This window comes from Vulpes vulpes, chromosome 2, assembly GCF_048418805.1.
Source record: "Vulpes vulpes isolate BD-2025 chromosome 2, VulVul3, whole genome shotgun sequence".
NCBI lineage: Eukaryota > Metazoa > Chordata > Mammalia > Carnivora > Canidae > Vulpes > Vulpes vulpes.
In genome coordinates this window covers 8,245,755-8,262,923 of record NC_132781.1, presented here as the reverse complement: position 1 = coordinate 8,262,923, position 17,169 = coordinate 8,245,755, and the positions used below count along the sequence as shown (strand labels likewise).

The 17,169-nt window shown below is 55.7% G+C and overlaps 3 long non-coding RNA genes across 9 annotated transcripts in view; 2 read left to right on the top strand and 1 right to left on the bottom strand.

Annotated features, from left to right (window-relative positions):
- Window positions 1–17,169, bottom strand: part of LOC112920754 (uncharacterized) — a 178,248-nt gene that overhangs the window by 25,464 nt on the left and 135,615 nt on the right. For all 6 annotated transcript variants that reach the window (XR_011999539.1, XR_011999540.1, XR_003235126.2 and 3 more), the window contains exon 2: window positions 16,687–16,761. This is a non-coding gene — a long non-coding RNA (uncharacterized lncRNA). The remainder of the gene's footprint in view (window positions 1–16,686; window positions 16,762–17,169) is intronic.
- LOC140597693 (uncharacterized) lies at window positions 767–3,352 on the top strand. Its single transcript, XR_011999545.1, has 2 exons — window positions 767–1,642; window positions 2,792–3,352. It is a non-coding gene; the product is annotated as an uncharacterized lncRNA (long non-coding RNA).
- On the top strand, window positions 13,292–17,033 carry LOC140597692 (uncharacterized). Of its 2 annotated transcripts, none has more exons than XR_011999544.1 (5): window positions 13,292–13,589; window positions 14,663–14,716; window positions 15,212–15,360; window positions 15,691–15,747; window positions 16,510–17,033. It is a non-coding gene; the product is annotated as an uncharacterized lncRNA (long non-coding RNA). The 2 variants fall into 2 exon arrangements; XR_011999543.1 differs by having other exon boundaries at window positions 15,157–15,360.

Here is a 17,169-nt window from a genome sequence, read left to right as displayed (position 1 = left end):
GGAGAGAGGACCCAGGAGAGGGACGGAGTGCAGTGTGAAAATGAAAGCAGGAGTCTGGAGTGATTCAGGAGGGAGGAATCGGAGACACAGGGGCAAGCTGGGAGAGGCAAGGAAATGAATGGATTCGTCTCGAGCACTCCCAGAGGGAACCCAGCCCTGCGGGTACTTTGACTTCAGCCCAGTGGCATGAGCGTCCAGAGCCCCTGAGGACAAATGTGCGTTGTCTTAAGCCACTAAGTTTGTGGTGGTTGTATAGCATCCATGGGGCGCGGGGGCAGGGGGGCGAATCTTGTCAATTGGGCATACCACACCTGTTTCCAGGTAGGTCTGCACAAGGATGCAGGTGACACTGGCATGAATGCAGCTTGTCAGAGGGGACGGGGCCCCACATTTGGCTTAGAAATGTCTAACAGACACCCTCGCAGGCTCAGAAGCAAAAGGTCAGGTCCCTGAGAGCAACTGAGGCAAGAGGCAGCCCAGGCTTTGAAGCAGGCTCTCAAATCATACCACCTGTGATCGTCACTTGGGCTGGTGGTTTGCTTAATCTGCGAAAGTCTCAGCTCTTTCATCCGAAAAACAGAGATAATATTGTCTGCCTTGCAGAGCTTTTAGGATTAAGCGATACACTGCAAGAAAGGCACACAGCACATGGCAGGTGCCAAATACGCAGGTACAAGTGGTAACTGCTAGGACGGATTAGGCGTGCACACATGGGCAGAGGCTGTTAGCTGGTGACTCTACCGCGTACCCTCCCTTTTCTACTTGGTAACATAACTCTGAGTTTTGGCTGGCACGTTGTGGCCCAAAGTAAAAAGATTACGTTTCTCAGCCTTTCTTGTAGCTGGCTATGGCCAAGTGACTGAGATCGGGCCAAAGAGGCGTAAGCAAGAGCGCTGTGGGATCTCTGGGAAGTATGTCCCAAGGGTGTTGGGAGGACGCCACTGTTTTCACCTGTCTGCCTTTACTACCTTCCGCTTTCAACAGGGACAGGATGGCAGGTGCTCCAGCAGCCATTGTGGACCACGAGGGACATTGAAGATGGGAGTCATCCACTAAGATGATCCAACAAGAACACGGGATCTCGGGTCCCTGATAAACCGCAGAACCAGCACACTAGCCTTGGATGGCCTTTCTCTGAATTTCTGTTACGTGGGAGAGAATGCTCTTCTTAGTTATTAAGTTACTGCCATTTTAGAGTTTTCTAGTAACCGCAACGGACGCAACCTATCGTGGATCTAGAAACACAGGATTCCGAGTCTGTCTAGAGCAGTGCTTCTCAAAGCGTAGCCCTGGACCGACAGCTTGAGCAAGCACCTGGGAACCCGTGAGAAATGCCAATTCTCGGGCCCCACCCCAGACTTACTGAATCAAAACCTCTGGGAGTGGAGCCCAGGAGTCTGTGTTTTAACCAGGTCTCCAGGTGACTCTGGTACGCTCCAGAGTGAGAACCACCATTCTAGAGCAAAGCTTCTCAACTCTGGAAGGAATGACGTTTGGGGCCGGATAACTCTTCGTCATGGGGGGCGGGGGCTGTCCTGTGTGCTGTAGGATGCTTATCAGCAGCATCCTTGACCTCTACCCACTAGATGCCAGTAGTGCCCTCCTCTCCGTGTGACCATCGGAAGTGTCTCAGACACGTTAAGTAAGTAAGTAAGTAAGTAAGTAAGTAAGGGCGGCGGGAGGTGATGGTCAACAAAATCACTCCCAGTTGAGAAATGCTGTCTCTTGCTGGTGGTCCATTCTTGACCTTGGTTGCATGTTAGCAACACTTGGAATTTTCGCCCCCAGCCAGGTTGAATCTGTATCTACTAGGGCACGACGAGGCGGCCGTTAAAGCCCTCCAGGTGGTTCCAGTGCGCAGCCCGATGCTGAGACGCCCCGCAGGGGGCCAGCGGGCCCGTAGGAGAGACAGCTCTGAGCTGGGGAAGGTGACACACCACGACCTTGACCATGGGAAGCACACAAGATGCTCCCAAGCAGACGCTGTAAAAGCATGACTGCTGCCGACCTGGGAACGGGCATCCTAGTCGCCAGATGGGGTGACTTAGATGGCGTGGAATTCCTGAGGCCTGCATCACCTCATTTCCCATCAGAACAGGGTGGACACCTTTTGGTGTCTCCCATGAATAACCACACGGAGCCTCAGTCCCTCCCCTAATAAACAGCACACAATGAACCAGCTCCCATGAGCTATAAACATGAGCTCATTCAACAAAAAGAACCGTCTTCATAAAGACAGCGGCGGGGCAGCGGAGCCCATTTAGAAACGGGGAGCAATAATTCTCCTTCCAATTGGTAAACTCCCGGGGCACTGAAACCACAATCCTCCGGCGGGCGGCGAGGATGCGCTGGGAGCAGGGAGAGATTTCCCACGTATTTGACGAAGCCCTGAAAGATCAGCTTGGCCGGGGCTCCACACTGGGTTGGGGCAGAAAGGAAGGGAAGAATTCAATGAGAAACCAGCGGTGAAGAAAGGGAGAGGGGAACAGGTTGATGCTCTGGCTCCTTGAAAAGAAAGATGAAGTCATGTGTAAATCGTCTCCCCTGCTGGGACTGTCTTTTCCTCCATTATTTTACTCCCTGCCTGGCCTGCCTGAAGTGCTGAGCCAAGCTCTTCCTTGTTTCCCTTGGCCCAAACCATTAAGTCCAGGATGTCACTGGGGGTGGGGGGGAGGATGGAGAAAAGGAGGAGGAAGAGGAGGAAGGAAGGGGGGGGCATGAGAGAGGAAGAGGAGGAGGGGGAGGAGGAGGAGGGTGGAGAGAGAAGCTCACATGGCTCTGACATTCCTAGGCAGCCCTTCATGGCAGCACGGGGACGGGGACGAGCTGGTCTCTCTGACCCCCCAACCTATGTCAGCCCCCCCGCTAGCCCAGATGCAAAGATGAAGAACGGGTAGGAGTCCGGAACCCTCAAAGGAAAGGCCCAGCCCGCGGCCAGTGCGTCTCTACGAGGCCAAGGCTCAGTGGGACGGAGCCCACCAGCACATTCCCATCCTTTCTCAGAGGTCCTGCCTTCCGCTCTTGAGACCAGGTCCTGTGTCGGATTAGAACAAGGTACAAGAACTCCGGTTGTTCTGTATCGGCGGCCCCGGGACAGGCAAGGAGGGAACCTGGGCCCCCCCTCTGTTCTGAGAGGCCTTTCGACCAGGTTCCAAAGCGTTTGGGACTTTGCTGCAGACACTGGCCGTTCCCAGCGCTCCCCCATCCCCTTCCCTGTACTCCCACCCTTCTCCAGAGTCGAAATTTATCTCCCGCTGGACCAAACCCCTGGTTCCCTCCAGCCCGTAAACCTCGTGTGCAAACGTCCTGACTCTTGCAAATGTGTTAAAAAATAAACTTTAAAAAGCTTCCAGATGTTCTGTTTGTGCGGTGCTGTTTCTCTGCTCCTGTCTCCAGAGGCCAACGCATGATGTCCAGCATCCTGACTGCCCAGATGAAATATGACGCGGCCAGGAGGCACCGCCTGGGGGAGGGGGGAGGATGCCCCATCCCCCCAGGACCACACTCAACCATTTCATCTGTCGATGCTCCCCCTGCAAAGATGTGACCCTGTGCTTCCCTCCGCGTACTTCCAGCCCCCACCATGTCCCGTTCCTTCCGCTCTCATAGGTGAGACATACGTCCCTGGGGTTTGTTCTGTGTAGTGCAGAGACCTCCAAAGGACCCCAAGAGACCAAGCCCGAGATCCCTGAACAATACGCCTTCAGGCTTTGTGTCCTCAGAACACCCACCTCATTGCTCCCCTAACACCCTTGTTATATACCAACTGCCTCTGACACAGGGTCAAGCACGAAATGACACAGAGCGCCCCTCACACGTAAGAGGTGAAATCGCCACCTGCAGGGACATCTGAGGAGCTGGACCGCCTGGAACCGGGGAATGGTGTTCATGGCTGGTCAAGGCCCCTTGGGGCTGGTGGCCTCTGATCTATAGAAAGGAAATTGCCAGTGGGCCGCCTTGTGCACACACGGCCCCACACGCACCCTTCCCAGCACATACGCACCTGAGGGCAGAGGATTCTTTGTACAAGGTGACGCCTGCTTCCTTTGATGCTGGCCGGATGTGTTCCCATTGGGTAAAAACCAGACCTCAATAAAATCGGGCATTATCAAAAGGCTGGTGGTTTGTGATTGCACCAGCCTGTTATCTCTGTGGCCCTGGGTGGGGCTGCTTTGTGGTTGGCTCTCCACTGAAAAGCATTAACTTCTAGGTGGATCAAAGACCCTTCCGAACCTGCCAACCTGGATCACCTGTTTATCCGCGGGAGATTGTTTCTAAAGAGGGACTTTAAAGATAATAGGGACCCCAGTCCCACACTCCCTCTGTCCTCTCCTTATCGTGCAGCATGTCCCTCAGGGGCCACCCAATGGCCAATAGCAAGGCCCTTCTCTTCTCTTTCTTCGGATGGCCCATTTAATCATAGCTAAGAGGGGACTAGGCCAGACGGTGTCCGGCTCTGCTGCAACAATGGGGACCACGGGGACGGAGAGACATCTACTTGGAGGGCACGCAGGAGCTATCCCGTCCTCTGTGAATCACGCCAGGGACGGGGCTCCAGAGGACGACAGGTGCCACCCTCTTTCCTCAGGAGGGATACACTGACGGGTCCCCTCACCTGGTCCCCGAAGTCCCATGCTGGACTCTACTGTCCACTCAGACTTTGAGGGGCCATAGCCAGCCCGCAGTGAGGACACAGTGGGACTCTCACTTGTCTGGATCCAGAACATCAAGGACCGTCAACCTCACAGGAGAGAAAGCATGAGCAGTCAAGGACTGCGGTGCTGGGGGGCACTGGGGACCCCCGAGCACTCCTCCTCAGCACCTCGCAGGTCTGACTCCGGGCAGCTAGAGGCTCACTGTGGCAACCGTGCTTCACCTCCTGGTATCCGGAGGTCCTGGCCTACCATCTGGCCCTGAGAGGCCGATGAATGAATGAATGAATGAATGAATGAATGACCAAACAAGTGAAAACTAACAACACAGGCGAGTTATCTCATGGGTGTGGGAGGGACGCGGGGCCATGGACACTCCTTCCTACGGACAGGAAACCAGGCAGGTGGCACACGTCACGGGAGACGACACCTCAGCCTTTAGAAATGGAGTCAAGGATCAAGTCTCAGATCTCCCGCAAGTTGCCTCAATTCTCTCGGACCCACGGGACTAAGAGCCATACCCACTCCATCGTCGGGTCGTCGTGAGGACTGAGTCAAACACCAAAGGCTCAGCAAGGATATCTGCCATGATCATCGCATCCATCTCTGTCTGTACTAAAAAACACGGGAACCCACATGGAAGAAAGGAAGGACAATGAGCCACTGCCTGGTTATTTCCCCGGTATAGACCATACCTAAGAGGTGTACAGAAACTCCAGACCCATCGGTCGTGACTTTTTAATTTCTTTTGTGATCAATCACGTTGCCCGTAGCATTTAGATTAATAGTTACCTGGACTCCTTCCATGCTCCGTCCCTAAAACACGGTGGGAAGGTGCGCCCCCTTATAGGAGCAGGTGACAGGGGCTCCTCCTTAAGACGCCCCCACTGCGGACGAGGCATCGGGACCCTGGCTTTGGCTGCTGTTCAACCTGGGAGCGCACGGACGTCCTCCGCCCCTGGCTCCTGGGTCCTGCCCTTAGCTTCTTTCCTCCTTCCGACCTGTGTCCAGTCCTCCTTGAACTTCTGGGCCACCTGCTCCGTCCCCCTCTCACTGTAGACACGACAGCCTGAAGAGCTGGCTCAGGCCACCCTGATGAGAAAGGGGGCCTCGAGGACCTCCATCCAGTCTGCCCAGCTTGGGCCCAGCACCGCCTGGATGGCGGGTGGCAAGGATGCCAAGGGGACAGGGCAGGGGGGACGTGGGGCCTCGGCACCCGCCCGGCACGACGGGGCCAGGCTGTTACCCAAGGCTGCAGCTGGGCTCTCAGAGGCCGAGGGAGGTCAGGCAGCAAGTTCACAGGACAGGCCACCCACACGGCACATCAGGGCCGCCGGACTGTCCCCAGGGCCAGTGCGGCTCCGGCCTTTGGCCCTGACTCGGAACACTCCACCATATGGCCTCCCTCGGGGAGGATGAGAGGAGGAAAAGAATAAACCAGGGGCAAGAAGGAGCCGCACCTCCCTCTGGGCGCCAGCGACCCTTCCTGGCCTAGGGGGAGGGGAGGCTGGCCCGGTCCCCAGCAGCAAGCAGGCGGGGGTCACTACATGACACGGACAACCCCGCCAGGCCAGCAGCGTGCCCACGAGGAGACGGGGTCTTCCTCTGTCTGCAGCCCCCAGACAGGCTCCCGGGGCTGGATCTGAACTTCAAACAGCCTGAACCTTGGGTTACTTCACACTTTTCTAATTAAAGACCCAAACTGGATTTTCATGTTTGCAGAGACAGCTTTGACCAAAAGTGTAGGCAGCGGAGCAAAACAGGAAGAGAACTATCTCTCTTGTTCTCTCTCCCTCGCCTCTGAAAGTACAGGGGCGGCGGAGGGGGGGATTGCAAGGGGGGGGTGGGGGACAAACAAAATCTTGGCAGCCTGAGCCCCTAGGTCCCCTGGAGCCCGCCTGTGTTCCGCTGAAAGCTTTTCTCTTTACTTTGGTCCCCACGGACACCCGTTGGTTGGTCACCGGTCAGGGGCAGGGGTGGGGGTGGAGGGGAGCTGGGTGAGGCTCCGGGAAAAGGGAAGAAAGGGGGGAAGCACGGATTCCCTGGCAGGGCTGCGGAGGGGAGAGCCCGAGTGCCTCATCTGGGCGGAAGGCAGCCTTCCCAGGCTCCTCGGCATGCTGGGACTTGCTGGAAACCGGAGCCCCGGCTGGCAGAAAGAGGGTGGACAGTGGAACCAGAATTCAAAGGGGCAGCCGGAGGAGGGGCGGGGGGCCCACGGGGGAAGAGGGGGAGGTTTCAGTGAATCATATAAATTAGAGACAGAAAGGATGTCAGGCCACCTTCACTTCCTTCCTCCCCTAATGGGAATTATCTCATTAGCCCCGAGCCTCCCAGAGGCCGACTCTAAACGATTCCTGTAATGGGGAGTTCAGTATCCCCCCCCCCCCCCGCCCCGGCCTCCCTACGGGATCTGACTCCTAGGAGGCCAAAGAAGGGCCTTAAAGCCATAGTAGCAAATATCATGCCACTCAATGGACACGATACTGGCTTCTCCAGGCGCTTCACGGTACATTAGGGCCACCCTCGCACCCCGTGTTTCCACTGGCAGGAATTTACTGTGAGGAACAACAGTCATGGACATGGGGATAGGCTCATTGAACGACACCCCACTCCCAAGAATGAGAGTCACGTTCTAATCCCTGGAAGGTGTACATGTCACCTTATGTAGGGACTTGGCAGGTGGGATTAAGGCAAGGGTCCTGGAATGGGGAGAGGATCCTGGATTATCCAGATGGGCCCTGAATGCCATCACAGAGGTCCTCATCAGGGGGAGGCGGACGGAGGCCTGAGCGCAGAGAAGAACGGACATGAACACAGAGGTAGAGAGTGGTGCGATGTGGCCACAAGCCAAGGAATGTGGCAGCGTCCAGAGGCCTGGAACGACTCTCCCCTGGAGCCTCCAGAAGGAACCGGCCCTGCCCACAACTTGGTTTTAGTCCCATGAGACCCATTTCAGACTTCTGGCTGCCAGGATTGTAAGAGAGTACATTTGTGGTGGTGATGTTTTTTGGTTTGTTTTTTGTTGGTTTTTTTTAGACAGAGAGTGAGCAAGGAGTGCTGGGTGGCTCAGTGGTTGAATGCCTTTGGCTCAGGTCGTGATCTTGGGGTCCTGGGATCGAGTCCCGCATCGGGCTTCCCACAGGGAGCCTGCTTCTCCCTCTGCCTGTGTGTCTGCCTCTCTCTCTCTCTCTGTGTCTCTCATGAATAAATAAATTTTTAAAATCATAAAAAAGAGAGAGAATGTGAGTATGTGTGTGCCAGTGGGACAGTGCAAGGATGGTGTGGAGGGAGGGGTAAAGGGAGAGGGAGAAAGAGAGAATTTAAAACAGGGTCTACACCCAGCACATGAGCCTTAAAACAGGGTCTACACCCAGCACATGAGCCCAACAAGGAGCCTGAATGACCCTGAGATCATGACCTGAGCCAAAATCAAGAGTCAGATGCTTAACTGACTGAGGCCCCCCAGGCGCCTTACATTCGTGTTGTTTTAAACCGCCAAGCTGGTGGTGACTTGTTACAGCAGCCCCCAGAAACTAGGATGGATATGAATCAAGTTCTTGCTACCAGGATGGTCTTCAGAGCCTTTTGCAGCAAAAGAGAAAAAAATGTGGGAAACATTAAAGAACTAACTGTTTAAAAATAACTATGCCATGGGTCCTACAATGAAATACGATACAACCATAAAAGCACCAAAATATTATTTTTTAAAAATAAAGAATGGATACATAATTGAGTATGGATCCCAAATATTTTCTCTGCCTTTCATAAACTTTTCCAACGGTAAGCACCTCATAACTACCTCTGTCATCACATAAGTCACGATTTGACAGACTTGCGTCTGAGCATCCAGGGGCGGTACTTTTCTGGACTGTGAACACGGTCTCCCGGCAGAAGGGCTCTGCTCCACGCACACCTCAGCCTGGCACCAGGGCCCTAGGCCCACAGACTAACAGGCCTGCAGACCCCGCTCCCTAACCTACGAAGCAGTCCTGTTTCCTTACAGGCAGTCTGGTCCCCTAGACCCCTCACTTCGAGCCTGTCCCCGTAACCCGCCACAGAGCACGTTCACGTCTGCCTCATACTCTTACGTCAAAGCTGCCATAACAAATGACCACAACCTGGTGGCAAAAAAGGAAGATGCTTCTCATAGTTCAGGAGGACAGAAGTCCAAAATCAGGGTGTGGGCAGGGGTGGTGCCTTCCAGAGGCTGAGATGGGGAACCTGTTCCAGGTGTGTCTCCCGGCTGCTGTTGGCCTCTAGCCACCCTTGGCCTGTGGACACTTTCCTTCTATTTCTGTTCCCCTCTGGAGATCCCCATCCTCTCTGTGTCTCTGTTGCCCCTCTCTCCTCTCAGGACTTGTCATCGGGTGCTTCACTCATCACATCTGCAGAGACCCTATTTGCAAACACGGTCACATCTGAGGTTCTGGGGGATGCTCTTTGATGCACTGCTGATGGCCTGCAGCTCTCTCCTCTCTCTCCTCCAGCCTTCTTTACTCAGAGTCACAGCAGCTCCACAAGGCCTTCTTGGATTCTTCCCCGTTCCAGCCGTTAATCCCTTCTGGAAGGACCCGGGGGCAGATGGAGTCTCCTGAAATGACTAGGGCAGGTGGCCTCAGGAGAAACGACATTCTCCATGAGTGTCCCGGCAGAGAATACCCGTCCGGAAAGACTCAGAGGAGATCCTGGTCCAGACAGGAGATGGAATTCGATGGCCAGGGAGAGGCTGGCTTTACGAGAGCAAGGACTGTACCCAATCCACTTAGCACAGCACTGGCCAAGGCGAAAGCACTCACCAGATGTGTACCACCCCACCAGAGAGGTCCCCTCAAGTCTCAAGGTGCCTCCTTTCAACGGATATGTGGGATATTTTGGAACAAAACAAAGATATGACAGTTTGTATATTCAACGACTGTTGAGCGCCTCCTGGTAAACCGCGCCACGAGATACAATCTGACGTTCCTCTGGGCATCTCCATTTGTGGCAAGACAGTGACAAACCACATGGCTGGAGACACCTAAATCAGCACCCCGATGATTGTGTGGATCGAGAAAGAGACTCGGCATCACCAGTGTCCATATGGGTAGGTGGCGGGTTCCTCAGGAAAGCCCAATAGATAAGGCGCTTGCTTCTTCTCAGCCCACTGAGGAAGGCAGAGGAGGCGCAGAAGGCAGTGGAGCACTCTCCCCCGCAGCAACCAAGGGCAGGCTGTCTGTTCCTGCTGCAGCCCAGACAAAGCACACCTACCAGGCGGTGATTTATCAGCCGTGGGAGGCCCAAGAAGATCTTAAGCCACAGGTGGGTGCCTGTAAAGCCACCCTCCCAGGGGGAGCGCAGACCTCAGGACCCGCTTTGCTGCTAATCACCATAAGCACTACGGTGCCGCGCCCTCGATCTGGGTGGCCCTTTGCCACTCCCGAAGCCTTGCCACGTTGCTCAGTGAGCTCAGCTGGCCTCACACAGACCCTGTCAAGTAAGCAGGACCTAAGTGTTGTTCTTATTCCCACTTTGCAGATGGGGAAACCGCTTGAGCATTCGATGACTTTCCCGGGGGCCACCCAGGGAGTATGTGTCCCAGGCAATAGCTCAGTGCTCCTTCCATCTCCATCGCCGGTAGGGCAGCCCCTCTGCTGCCCACAGGTATTTTAGGGCTTCACAGGGGAAACAACAAATATCGGGGAATGGCTCTTCCCTCTGGCTGCTGGGCTTCGTTTTGGGGGACACTAGAGAGCATGGCTTCCTAATATTCCCATCTCTTCCTGTTCAGTCTTCCTCCTCCTGCTTGACAGCTGGCAGTGGAAGGGCAGCGGCTGGCAGGGACCGGCACGGCTTGTGTCTAGCCTGAGCCTCTCCCAAGAGCAGCGAGGCATGCCTTTTGGGATCCGGAAGGAGGAGCTTTTGTGTATTTGTGTACATGTGTATTTTTTCAGGCCTAGAGAATGAGAAAGGAAAAGCAGAGCTGACCTGAATGCCTACCTCAGCTCTTGAGCTTCGGCTTTGCCAACCTGCCCCACCGAGGTCCTCAAAGCCGGCCCTCTGTTCCACCTAGCTGTCTCAAGCAGCCTCACAAAGTGGTTTTGGGTGACTTCAGAGCAGAACAGAGCAAGGACACTACCCTGTTCTGGGGCCTCAGGTCAATAGGGCAGGAGCTAATGACCCTCAGGTCAGGCCTCCAGGGGAGGAGGCAGGGTTCCTTTGCTGGGGCCTCTGGAATGATTAGCCCACACCACCCCAGAGGCCTTCACTGCAGAGCTGATTGAGGCCCAGGAACCAGAAACGTGCAGGTGACACCTGCAGGGCAGGGCAGGGCAGGCCGGGCCAGCCCCATCCACAGCCCACACCTCCTGGAAGGGCCAGGTTCAGGCTGGCTCCTTGGACCTCACCTTCTAGCCAAGGCTTCTCCTTACCAAACCATTTCCCGGTTCCCTTCCTTGTCTTGGGTGGAGTTTGTGTCATCCTCAAAGCACCTTGGGAGACACGGTACACTCAGGAGCTCCGTGGGCTCCTCTGCCTTTCGGTTCAGGCTGGAGAGGAGCCCCGAGGAGGTGAGTGGACGGTGTGCAGGCTGTGGAAAGCCCAGCTGCCTCCAGCAATCCAGGCCGGCGTCTGGTTCCCATGACACTCTTACTGGCAGCGTTAATAACTAACCACGTCCCAGACAGGTGCTGGCGGCCTGGCCTTAGGAGTTCTTGTTCAGGGCTGACAGTGAGTCACTTCCCTTTTATAGCTTTGCTAGCAGACTGAGTCACCCGGAGGCCGAGCCTTCCGCACAAGTTCTCACACCTGGGCCAAGTAACATTCATGCCCATACCTCCGACCGCCTCATCTCCAGTCAGCGGGGCCCTGCGAAGCTGACCCTCGTGGCCTAGGCCAAACAGTGTCCCCGTGACCCTGCCTCTGCCCCGGCCCCTCCCCGCCCACTCCCTCAACAGGGACAGCGATCCCGGGCCCAAGGAGTGCCTGACAGGTGGTCCCCTAGGCCTGGTGCTGGGTTAGGCCCTGTTGCCTTTGACCTTTACCCTAAAGACCGCTCTCATACCTTCCTACCCCTTCCTCCGCTTGCAAACAAAGAAGACCAGAGGTGGAAAGTCCTAGACGATGAGACAAAACTGTGAAGCCACGTTAGCTCCATCGTTCCGGGGAAGGACAGAGGCTGTGGGGTGGTAAACTGAGTCCCATGACCGTCCACCTGCTCTCTACGCGCTGTGTCAAGACGGGACACGGGCCTGGCCTGGCAGGACCGGCTTCCTCTGTGCTCTGGAGACACATATTAGATCAACCTCACCTGGGGGAACAAACCTTCAGGGAGCCCTCCCTTTCCCCACTCTCTTGTATGGTATTTTCCTACAAAAAAAATGTTTTTAATTCAAAATAGAGCAGGAGGGGGGCAGCCTCCGTGGCTCAGCGGTTTAACGCCACCTTCAGCTTGGGGTGTGATCCTGGAGACCCCGGATCGAGTCCCACGTCGGGTTCCTTGCATGGAGCCTGCTTCACTCTCTCTCTCTCTCTCTCTCTCTCTGTCTGCCACGAATAAATAAATAAAATCTTTAAAAAAAATAGAGAAGGAGGGAAAAACATATGGAAAAATTAAAAAGAAAAAAAAACAGGAGGCAAAAAAAAAAAAAAAAAAAGCAACCAAAAACCTCACTGAAATAGTTTGGGGATTTACTTTTTTTTTTTTTTAAATCCTCAGAAAGTCCCTCTTGCTACCTGGTTTCTAAAACAGACGATACACACAGATGCCATTAGGTTGGACAGCGCCGGGCGTCTCACCGCCGGGGGCTCCCGGCAGGTGTGAGAGTGACAGGTTGGGAAGATGACACTATTTCTATCCTCAGAAGATGGGAGCGGAGGGGGGGAAAGGCCGGGTGTGGCGGGAAACCTGACACCCCACCAGCCCGTGCTGGCCTTTTGGGTGAACTCTGCTTGTCTCGCTGGGGATGGGGCGTCGGGGCGCCCCTTGGGGGACAGGCGGGCGGGTGCGTGCCCCCCACCTCTCAGGTCGCAGAGTGCAACTCGTCCACGTGGCTCAGGGGGCACAGCTGCGGCCCCCCGAGCTCCACGGAGCCCCCCGGACTTTCCAGACCACACTTTGCGATGGGCTTTGGTGCAGCCTCGCAGGGCGCAGGGGGCTTTCTGGGCTCTACATGTCTCGCACACCATGTCCGGGACGCGGCCGGCCACACTGCGGTCACAGCGCCGAGGGGACAGATGCCAGAGGGGAGAGAGGCTTCACCCCCAGCCCCCTCCCCCCGCCCCCAGGGCTGGCCCAGGAGCCCGGGTGAGTCATCAGGCCCGGGCAGTGACCACGATGTCCCAGGGTGATGTGGGAGGCCCGGGGACGGAGCCCGCTGCACAGACGCTAGCCTCGGTGACTCACATTTGGGCCCCGAGGGGAAGTTCCATCTGTGAGTCCTCTGGATGGCTCTTGTCCCCCGGGTGAGGTCATCCCTGCTGCCGCTCACCACCCGGACTTGCTTCTTGCTCCCAGAGCCCCGGCTCCTCGTTGTCACTTATGGTTACGGCTGACATCCCCGGGTCGGTCACCCTCTGCCTGTCTGCCGCACACATGGGACGGACGGAGCTGGGGACAGACGGAGCTGGGGACAGAGCACATCCTCCCGGGGGGGGGGGGGGGTAGGGGGGTATCAGGCTTTCTCATCTATAGGGGAAAAAAAAGGTCTTCCTCCCGATGATCTCACACAGGAGCCTCTGGGGCCTAAAGGCAGTGGCCGTGACAGTCCCGTGAAAGGAAGGACCCCGAGTCAACGCCGCACTGGTACCACTTATGACGACGCTGCGGGGACCCAGCCGCCGGACCACCACCCTGCTCCGTGTCCCCGGGCCATCGGTCTGTAAGTAGACACGGACACGGGTAGGAAAGTGTCCCCAGCAGAGTCGACTGGAAATGCGCTCGGGTTTGGGACAAAGATGCAGGTAAAGACATCACCCGGCTTGTTGCCTTTTCCTTCCTCCAAGCACGTACGACAGGGCATGTGCACATTTCTAAGGCTTTATTGGGTAGAAGGAGGTCTGGGCTTCGATCCTTGGCTAATTCTTCCGCGCCAGGCACCGGTGACAGAGGAGTCCCCCGAGACGGGGGCGAGGTGTGAAGTTTTCAGCGCACTTAAAATCACAGGGCGCTCGCTACCAAGCACCAAGCACCAAGACCGGGTCCTCAGGGACGCGTGCTAAGAAAGACACGCGGTTTTAGGGTGAGCGCTGGAGCACCCTGAGCCCGTCCCACCTGGAGGGTCACTGTGACCGCAGGACGGGAAGGACAAACGGCGAATGAGGACTTTCCCCTGCAACTGTGGAGTTCCCTATAGTCAGAGGGAGGAGGAAGATGATGGGAAGGCTGCAGGGCAGCAGGAGGAGCCCCCCCAGAGGGCTGAGGGGAGACCACGAGCGAGGGCCTTGAGCCAGGAGCCTCCTGGGGGTCCCTGAGGGCAGCCTACTCCCCGCCACGGCCCTGTCTATAACCGGAACAGCAAAACCAGGGCATCTGGTCTCCCTCCCCCATCATTCTCTCCGCTCATTCGCTCCCGCTTGCTCCTTCTTCACTCCTCTTCCTTGCTGCTGACCCCACAGAGGGCCCATCTGATGCCTGGTGGCTCCGCAGGCAGGAGGGGGGGACTGGGGATAGACCCTTGTGGGAAGCCACGGCCCCGGTGCAAGACGCTATCCCAAATTAGGCGATCAGAGCCCCTGAGAAATGTCCTGGAAGCTTCTCAGCTCATACCCCCCCCCCCCCCCCGTAAATGTCATTCCGTTGTCACATACACGGGGTTGAGCGGGACAGAACAGGCACTTGCATGTACCCCAGCTGCCCTGCTCCTCTCGGTTTCTATGCCAGCTGCCCGTAAGTGTGACCACAGCACACTCGTCTCAAGACCTGCTGTGGCTCCCAGGTACCCTCGGTGGGAAAGCTCTCCCCGGGCCGAGCCAAGCCTCACCCCGGCCCCACCGGAGCTCCCGCCCTCAGCCTAACATCACTGTCCCCTCCGCAGGGAACGTGCTCACGGGCTGCCTCTTCAAGCCTGCGCTCAGACGTCACCTCCTCGGTGAGGCGCCTGCCCTCTTCAACACTGCAAGCTGCCCTCCCCTCCCCGCCCTGCGCTCGGCCTGCCTTTCCTGCCCACATTCCCGCGGTTTTGCACAATGCTATCACCTGCTTACGTACTAGATAATTAACCTATTTACCATGTTGCCATTTATCACCTACCCTCCCTGCACCAGCAGGCCGGTTCCACGGTGGCAGGATGGGCTTCTCTGCCTGGAACCGTCCTGGCGCATAGTGGGGACCCAATAACAGGCCGTTCCCAAGGGCACAGGGGGGCCGTGTATCTTAGGGAATGAACAGCCATTTAGGCTGAGGTCACCTGGGGATGGAGAGGGGAGGGAGGGCTGAGGTGGAAGGTGCTGTGCTCACAAAGGCAGTGCCCACAGCTGGCCTGGAAATTCCCCTGGAGCCACACGGTCACACCCTGGCCCCAACTCACAGCTCTCCAGTCACCCAAGCACCCCCAGCAGCTACAGAACACCTGACTCCTCCCCAGACCCACCCTCCCGCCCTTGGTCCACACCGTCATCTGGACAGAAAACACGCAGGGAGAGAGGGCCGATGTGGAAGAAACACCCAACTAACAGAAGACGAGCCCCACTCCACCCCCCACCGCTGTCAAGGCACCAGTGCGGGGAGGCGAAGGTGAGCTGATGTTCTAGCTGAAGGAGCAACCAGTGCCCTGGGCCCCTGTGCTCCTGGGGTTTTGAGGAGGGAAGCACACAGATGGAGACGTGGTGGGGAGTCGGGGGCGAGCACGGAGGCAGGGTGTGGAGATATTCCAGGTCTGGGGGTGGGATACAAAGCAGGGAAGTCTGGCTGTAAGGATCCAAATTTGGGTGGGAATAATTAGATTAAGGGTCCGGTGAGATCCAGTTGCTGGGATAACCAACAGGGAACCATGACAGGGCTGCTTTCCGGCTTTGTTTTTTGGGTTTTTTTTTTTTTGTTTTTTTGTTTTGGTTTGTGTTTTAGATCAATAAGTGGCACGATGAAACCTGGGTGTGAGAAAGACATTCAGAGAAGACACAGGTAAGATAACTTCGGGAAAGAAAGACTGGAAATCCAAAGGTTGGAGACCCTGATGAGGACCCCCAGCTTGTGTCAAGATCAACAGGGTGGCTGTGAGAAGCAGGGGTGGGCGGGGGGGGAAGGATCAGATCCAAAAATCGCAATTGCCAGGGTTTAGTGTTCTAGGGGACGGAGGCATTAACACCTCTACTTGATCCATGTGGAGTAAGACACACAAGGAAGGGAAGACACAGGGCACCTGTCATGGCCTAGGCTTGTATTGGTATTAGCCGTATTATCTCATTTAACTCGTGACCTCCCATGAGGACAAGGCATCAACACCAGCATCTTCTAGGCGAGGAAACGGAGGCTTAATAATTCACCCAAGATCCTATCCAGGGCTGGTGAGGTAAAAACAAAAAAACAACCACTGACATTTAACTGTGGGCTTAATCCACTCCGTATCCTCTCATCTCATGCCACAGCACGGCGGGGATGGCTCCTTCATTGTCCCCATTTCACAGAAGGAAAAACTGAGGGCTAGGGAAGTGCAGGTCTGCAGCCCAGGGAAGGAGGCCGTGAGAGAAGGCGACCCAGGGCGAGGAAGCATTCCTCTGCTTTCTCATCTGTAGCTTGGGCATGTGTGACATGCTCACCTGCTGGCGTGGCGAGAGGTGAGAGTGAGTTCACCCAGGTAGAAGCTGTGGGAACACAGTCCGCCTGGAATTAATTGCAATGACTGTTAGCATTTATTAACCTGTGTCTCCGGACCTTCTCTGACAGCTGACAGCAAGGCTCCTGCCTGCCAATCACCCCTCTGGGCTGGCACGCGGGTGCAGGTGCACTAGGGATGCCTGGGAAAAGGAGGTTTGCCGCCGTCGAAAGGAAGAAAAAGCCCCAGAGCGAGCCGAGGAGCAGGGGTGTGGCTCCGCTCTGCTTACCGCCCCGCCACCCGCTCACCTTTCTTTTTTTCTTGTCCTTCTTTCTTGGTTCGGGGAGCACATCCCCAGGCCAGCCTCAAGCCTCCGATTTCACCTGGAAAAAGAAGGGAGAGTGACATCAGGAAACGGGAGAGTAAAACTTCCCCTCAAATCCAGAGGGAGATGTCTCCGAGTGCCTGACAGCCCCCCAAGGACAATCATAATTGTTGATTCTTTAACATAGAATAAAACTACCTTCATTCTGAACGAAGCAAAAATCCATCCCTTATGTCCATCACAGACATAGCAAACTAGAAGCGTATTGTCAAAGAAATACAGGTTATCATCCCAATGGACTAGACCTACAATAAAATGAAGTGAATATCACATTGGATCGTGATTTTTTTTTTTTTTTTGCAAGTTAAAACTTAAATTTATGGTGGATTTTGGCTACAAAAAATAATAATCTATTGCCACGGTGCTGAGTTGTTCTGTTTTTTTTTTTTTTTTTTTTTTGGTTTTT